Source organism: Erinaceus europaeus, chromosome 1 (genome assembly GCF_950295315.1).
Source record: "Erinaceus europaeus chromosome 1, mEriEur2.1, whole genome shotgun sequence".
NCBI lineage: Eukaryota > Metazoa > Chordata > Mammalia > Eulipotyphla > Erinaceidae > Erinaceus > Erinaceus europaeus.
Genome location: NC_080162.1, coordinates 89,696,777 through 89,703,727, shown reverse-complemented (window position 1 = coordinate 89,703,727; position 6,951 = coordinate 89,696,777). Strand labels below are relative to the sequence as shown.

Below are 6,951 nucleotides of genomic sequence, written 5' to 3'. Positions count from 1 at the left end.
CCAGAGTGATGCCTGATTCCCATCTTTTTAAATATTTTCTTCCCATCTTTTTAAATTTTTAAATTTTTTTTAAATTTTTAAATTTTCTTCCCATCTTTTTAAATATTTTATTTTAATGAGACCGGAGCACTGCTCAGCTCTGGCTTATGGTGGTACAGGGGACTGAATTTGGGACCTTAGGGGCTCAGGCATGAGAATCTGCGTAACCATGATGCTATCTTCCCTGCCTATCATTCATTAGCAAATACATGAGGCAGAGTGCTGACCTGGTACAGTGGCTCTGTACATGGGCTCTGAGGCAGAAGGGCTTCAGGTTCAAATCCTACTCTCACCAGAAGCTAGAGGTTCACCCCTCTGGGAAAGAAAAAAAATACATGAAACCTTTAAAAAATAAATTTATTTATGAGAATGGAGACAGAACAAGAACATCATCTTGTTGCATAGTGGTGCTGGGGATTGAACTCAGGACCTCATGCTTGAGAATCCAATGCTGGGGCAAGGGAGACAGTATAATGTTTTGCAAAGAGACTCATGCCTGAGGCTCCAGGATCCCAGATTCAATCCCTGCACCACCAGAGCTGAGCAGTGCTCTGGTAAAAATAAATAGATAAATAAATGACAATTCCAAGGACCAAGCAGTGGTGTACTGGGTTAAGTGCCCATGGTGCAAAGTGCAAGGTCCAATGCAACGATGATCCCAATTCGAGCCCCCAGCTCCCCACCTGCAGGGGGCGGTCACTTCATGTGGTAAAGCAGGTTTGCAGGTGTCTTCCCCCACCCTTGTCTTCCCCTCCTCTCTCGATTTCTCTGTCCTATCCAACAATAGCAATAACAACAACAAAGTACAATAACAATAAAATGGAAAAAAAAAGGCTTCCAGGAGCAGTAGGTTTGGAGTGCAGACACTGAGCCCCCCGCAATAACCCTGGAGGCAAAAATAAATACATGACAATTCTGCTTTATTGAAAAATCCAGTGCTCTATCCACTGTGATCATCTGGGTCACTTTCCCTTTTATTGTCTTTATTATTTATTGGGTAGAGACAGCCAGAAATTGAGAGGGAAGAGAGTGGTAGAGAGGAAGAGAGACAGACACCTGCAGCCCTGCCTCACAACTTGTGAAACTTTTCCTCTGCAGCTGGGGACCCAGGCTCGAACTTTCCTTGCGTATTGTAACATAATGTGCACTTAACCAGATGTACCACCACCTGGCCCCACTTTTTTTTTTTTTTTTTAAACCAGAGCACTGCTTAATGCCAACTTATGATAGTGCTGGAAATTGAACTTAGGACTTCAGAGCCTTTTGAATAACCACTATACTATCTTCATGGTCCTGCCATCTCTCTTGATTCACATGATAACTTTATGAAGAAGATAAAATCCTCTCTACCAAAGGGACAACCTGTCTCTAGCCTGTCTGTCCAGAGTGAAACCTTAATTCAAGAAACTTAGCCTTTGGGGGTGGCTCTTCCTTTGGTGCCGCCTTGCCCGGTGCCTCACTGGGTGGGTGGGAAGCAAAGAGGATTTGACAGTAGGAGCAAGTAAGCATGTATCAGGAACCCAGTCTGACTAAACGCCTGAACTCACCCATGTTATGAGTTGTCACAACAGTCCCACAAAGAATGAGACCTGATGCTACATGGAGGGCAGGGAGTTAGGGTTATTTTACCTTCACGAGTTACAGGCCGATTCCTATCCTACCTGCACAGCTTATTCCTGCGGCCCACAGCTTTTATCAGTTTCAAACTGGGCATGGCACAAGCTGATTGGTTAGAAACAATCAATGTCCATCAAGGTGCTGATAATAAAAATGAGAGCAGGTTGGCTGCCATCAGAGCCAGCCACTGGAATGCTGGAATGTAGAAGTGGGTGAAGCCCACCACCAGAAGCCTATAGATTTTTCATTTCACTGTTAAGTGTTCCCATTTTATAGACAGGGAAGCTACAGTTAGAGGTGAAATAACCTGCTCAAAGTGAAACAGATTGCTGGTGGTGGAGGTAGGATTTGAACCCAGACAGTTCAGCTCTGGAGTCTATTCAGAACTGTCGCTCAGAGGGTTGATGTCACCCAGGGCCCCTTCACAGGAAACTTCTCACACCCCACACCCCCTCTTTATAAAGCGGTGAGAGATTTTTAGAGGTCTCTGTTGTACGCCTGAGTCCCATGAGCAGTTCTGTGTTCTTGGACTTAGGGTCTTGCAGGAAGTTCTTGAATCTGTTAGGTCTGTCCTGCCTAATACTGTGTTGCTAGTCATGTATGACTGTTTAAGTGAATTTTATTTATTTTTATTTTTTTCTTTCTATTTTATTTGATAGAGAAATTGAAAGGGGAGAGGGACATAAAGGAAAAAGAAAGACACCTGCAGACCTGCTTCATTGCTTGTAAAGCTTCCCCCCTGCAAGCAGGGAGTGGGGGCTTAAAGCCCAGTCCTTGCACATAATAACATGCATTCAACTGGGCGTGCCACTGACCAGCCCCTAAATTAATTTTAATTTTTTTTTTCTTTAACTAAGGGATTGGGCTATGACTCAGCCCACAGAGCATACACTTCATCAAGCACTAGGTCCTGGGTTCAAGCCCTTGGCCACCATATGGGAATATCTGCACATGGGAGATTTCATGAATGGTGGAGCAGTTTTGTGGTGTCTCCCATCTCTTTTTCTCCACCTCTGTCTCTCACCTTCTATCTAGAAGGTGGGGGGGTATCTGCTGGGAGCAATGGAGTCATGTAGGCACAGAGTCTGGTGGCAAAAATTAAAAAATAATCCAGTTCCTCAGTAGTACCAGTTACTTTTATACTTAATAGCCATAAATGACTGATAGCTAATCTGTCTGGACTTGCAGATAAAGCACATATCCATTGTAGGAGTTTTTTTTTTAATATTTAAAAAAATTTATTTTATTGCTAGAGACAGAGAAACTGAGAGGGGAGGGGGAGATACAGAGGGAAAGAGGCAGAGAGACACCTGCAAATTTGCTTCACCACTTGTGAAGCTTTCCCCCTGAAGGTGAGGATCAGGGGCTTGAACCTGGGTCCTTGCGCACTGTAATGTGGGCGCTTAACCAGGTGTGCTACCAACTGGCCTCCACTATAGGAGTTTTGTTAGGGCTGTGGATGGTGGTATAAGACTGGGTCAGGGTCTCTAGACTTTGATTTCATCTTTTATTAGTGGTTACTTTGTGTTCTGATGACCTCCGGGGAGGTAGGTCAGAGCCTGCCACATAGTAAGTGCTCAATAAAGGGCATTTTGTCCTCATTATCAGTGCCACCTTTTGGTAACACACTATCTCTAGAAAGCCCTTGTGTTATCACTGTAAAATTACCCCCCAGATAGAAGAACTTCTGACAACGGCAATATCCCCTACACTCCATGTGGGTCAGGGATGGGCAGCTTATCTGGGTGACAGCACTGGGGGCTCAGAACCATAAATGTGCTTTCTCTTTCCTATGATTTTTGTAATCATATTTTCTTTTCTCTAGCTTACTTTAAAAGTACAGTATATAACTTAAACATGTGTATTGTGTTGGTGATTGATGCTATCTCTAAGGCTTCTGACCAATAGCAATCTATTAGTAATTAACTTTTGGTGGAAATACAAAGTTACATGTGATTAAAAGGAAATTTATTTATGAGAGAGAGAAAGGCTGACAGAGACAGATAGAAGCAGAGTATCGGGAGTCGGGCTGTAGCGCAGCAGGTTAAGCGCAGGTGGCGCAAAGCACAAGGACCAGCATAAGGATCCCGGTTCGAACCCCGGCTCCCCACCTGCAGGGGAGTCGCTTCACAGGCGGTGAAGCAGGTCTGCAGGTGTCTATCTTTCTCTCCTCCTCTCTGTCTTCCCCTCCTCTCTCCATTTCTCTCTGTCCTATCCAACAACTACAACAATAATAACTACAACAATAAAACAACAAGGGCAACAAAAGGGGATAAATAAATAAAATAAAATAAATATTTAAAAAAATACTAAAAAAAAAAAAAAAAAAAAAAGAAGCAGAGTATCACTCTGGCACAAATGATGCCAGGAATCAAACTTAGGACCTCATGCCTTAGAGTTCAGTTTACTCCACCTCCCAGGCAGTTATACATGGATTTTTTTTTTTTTTTTCTTTTCTGTGTGGAGGGGAGTCAGTTCCTCTAATACATTGTTCAAGAGTTAACTGTAGGTGTGTGTGTGTGAGAGAGAGACAGATTTTTAAATTTTATTTTTACCATAAGCTCTGGCTTATAGTAATTGGGGGGGGGGAACCTGAATCTGGGACTTTGGAGCCTTTGTAATGTGTGCGCTCAACCAGGTGTGCCAACACCCAGCCCCTGTAGTTAATTGTTATTATTATTTTTAGAGGTTTTATTTATTTACTAACGAGAAAGCTAGGAGGAGAGAGAGAAAAAAAGAACCAGACATCATTCTGGCACATGTGCTGCCAGAGATTGAACTCAGGACCTCATGCTTGAGAATCCAATGCTTTATCTACTGCACTACCTCCTGGACCACTATACTTAATTTTTGAATTAGCAAAAAGGGATATTGTCCTGGGTGAACCAGAGTTAGTCAGTTGAAATCCCTGAATAAATGGTCTAGGGGTCAAGGAGGTAGCTTAGTGGTAGAATTCATGTCTTGCCTATGTGAGGCCTTGAGTTCAATCAACCTACTGCTTGGAATGGCAAAACGATATTCTGGTTCTCTGTCTCTCTGTGTCTCTCTCTCTCTGTGTCTCTCTCTCTCACATGCACACACACACACACACACACACACACACACACACACACACACAATTAAAGAAGTGTCTGGAACTATCTTGGTAAGAGAGATATTTTCCTGTTGGCCTTGAAGAAGCAAATTGCCTGTGAGGACTACAGTTGTAAGAAAATGAATTTTGCCAGCAGTCATATGAGCTTGGGTGAGGACCCTGTTCCTGGAGATTACTGCAGCCCCACTGGAACTTGGACTACAGTTTTGGGAGACCCTGAGCAGAAGGCTGAGTTCAGCTCTGCTGGCATCTTGCCTCCATGATGGGATAACAAATATTGTGTAGTTTTAACCTGCTACATTTGTGGCAGTTTGTTCTGCATCATAGAAAAGTAACACTTAAGTTCTAAAACAAGGATTCAGGAAGGCCACTTACACTTTTTAGACCACCAACCTCCCTTTTGCTAGATGGAGAGAGAGCACAGTTTGTGGATCATTTTTAAAAGTGCCTTTGGGGAAACAACAGCACACCCACATAAAGTTGTTACTGTGGGTCAGGCCCCTGTTGATAGCACTTTACGAATATTAGATTATCAGATATTCTATTCCTCATGCTATTTTATGAAATAAACACTGTTATCAACCAAACCGGGGCATGAAGGAGCTGAATGACTTCAGCTTGCCAAGTTCAACCAGCAAGTACATAGTGGGTTTGATATTAAGATGATCAAGTTCTGGAAAACCACCATTAGCTCTACATTCCTTCAGCTTAGTATTTCTCTGAAAATATTGGGCTGTTGGAAAATTCATGGCACATTTTTGCATAGAAAAATATGTCATAACTTTTTTTTAATATTTATTTTATTTATTTATTCCCTTTTGTTGCCCTTGTTGTTTTATTGTTGTAGTTATTATTGTTGTTGTCGTTGTTGGATAGGACAGAGAGAAATGGAGAGAGGAGGGGAAGACAAAGAGGAGGAGAGAAAGATAGACACCTGCAGACCTGCTTCACCGCCTGTGAAGCGACTCCCCTGCAGGTGGGGAGCCAGGGTTCGAACCAGGATCCTTATGCTGGTCCTTGTGCTTTGCGCCACCTGCGCTTAACCCGCTGCGCTACAGCCTGACTCCCTGTCATAACTTTTTATTGGCAACCCAAAACATACAAGTAACCAGTGTGGAGGAGGGAGAGAAGGGGGGGGGGGAAGAATGTGTACACAGTAAGTCCTCACTTAACGGTATCAACAGGTTCTTGAAAAATGTTTTGTGAAATGACATGTGAAGAAAGCAGGTCCTCAGTGTTCAATGCACTGGCTGAGGTTACTTTTTTTCCTCATCAGAATTACCAATGGAGTTTTGAGTTTTAGACATTATTGAGGGGCCTTCTGATAGCAGGACAAAGCCAACCTTGCCCAGGTATTGATAGTGAAAGTATAGACCCCATGCAGTATGGGGGTGGGGAGAGGATAGGAGGATATTTGGAAGCAGATGAGTACTTGGGAGTAAATTTGGCAGTGTGGGCCCCACTTTAGGCCTCTATAACCAGGGTGGGTCTGTAAAGAACTCAAGGACAAGGCCCTGCCTTTCCCTGAACTTTCCCTGCCTCTCCTATCCCCCCCCCCCCACCTTCCAGGTGGCAAGCAGCCAGCTGCAGCAGGTGTTTATCACATTGCTCACTGAAAGCATTATTGTGCCTCTACTCCCCTGACTGCCTTTTCCCTTGAATTCTGGAGCAGAGCCAGGCCTGCTTTACCCCCATCCCTGCAGGTTGTATTTTACTCACTAGAGGCTAACCCTTACAAAGCTTATTGTAGATGTTGTCAAATTGGGTTTTATCTCTTTATTAAAACCACTTCCCTCTTTCTTGCCCTCTTTACAGGTTGTGCCCACAGACAGTCCCCCCCCCCCCACACACACACCCAAGGTGTTTGAGAACTGAACTTATATTGTGGTTACGCAGATTTATTTTAAGAAACTCAATAAAAAGAAATTGAAGAGAAAGAGAAACCCAAAGGTCAATGCTTAAATTGAAAGACTAGCTTGTTCATGGTGGAATCTTAGCAGTGTGAGTGTTGGTAATTTGGGAGACTCTGAAGCAGTGGCTTTGACTTTGCTCTTATTATAGGAGACCATTTCTCTTTACCCCCATCCCTGCAGGTTGTATTTGGAGTTTGGGACTCCAGGCAGGTTCTGTCTCTGTCAACCTGCTCTGAGCTTCATGGGCCTGATTTCTTGAAAGTTCAGTTTCTCCAACTATAAAACAAA

At 43.5% G+C, this 6,951-nt stretch overlaps 1 long non-coding RNA gene across 1 annotated transcript in view; it reads right to left on the bottom strand.

Annotated features, from left to right (window-relative positions):
* The window catches only part of LOC132538203 (uncharacterized), a 481,696-nt gene extending 475,865 nt beyond the window's left edge, over positions 1 to 5,831 (bottom strand). The window contains exon 1 of the long non-coding RNA XR_009549641.1: positions 5,533 to 5,831. This is a non-coding gene — a long non-coding RNA (uncharacterized LOC132538203). The remainder of the gene's footprint in view (positions 1 to 5,532) is intronic.
* Between the last annotated feature and the right edge of the window lie 1,120 nt (positions 5,832 to 6,951).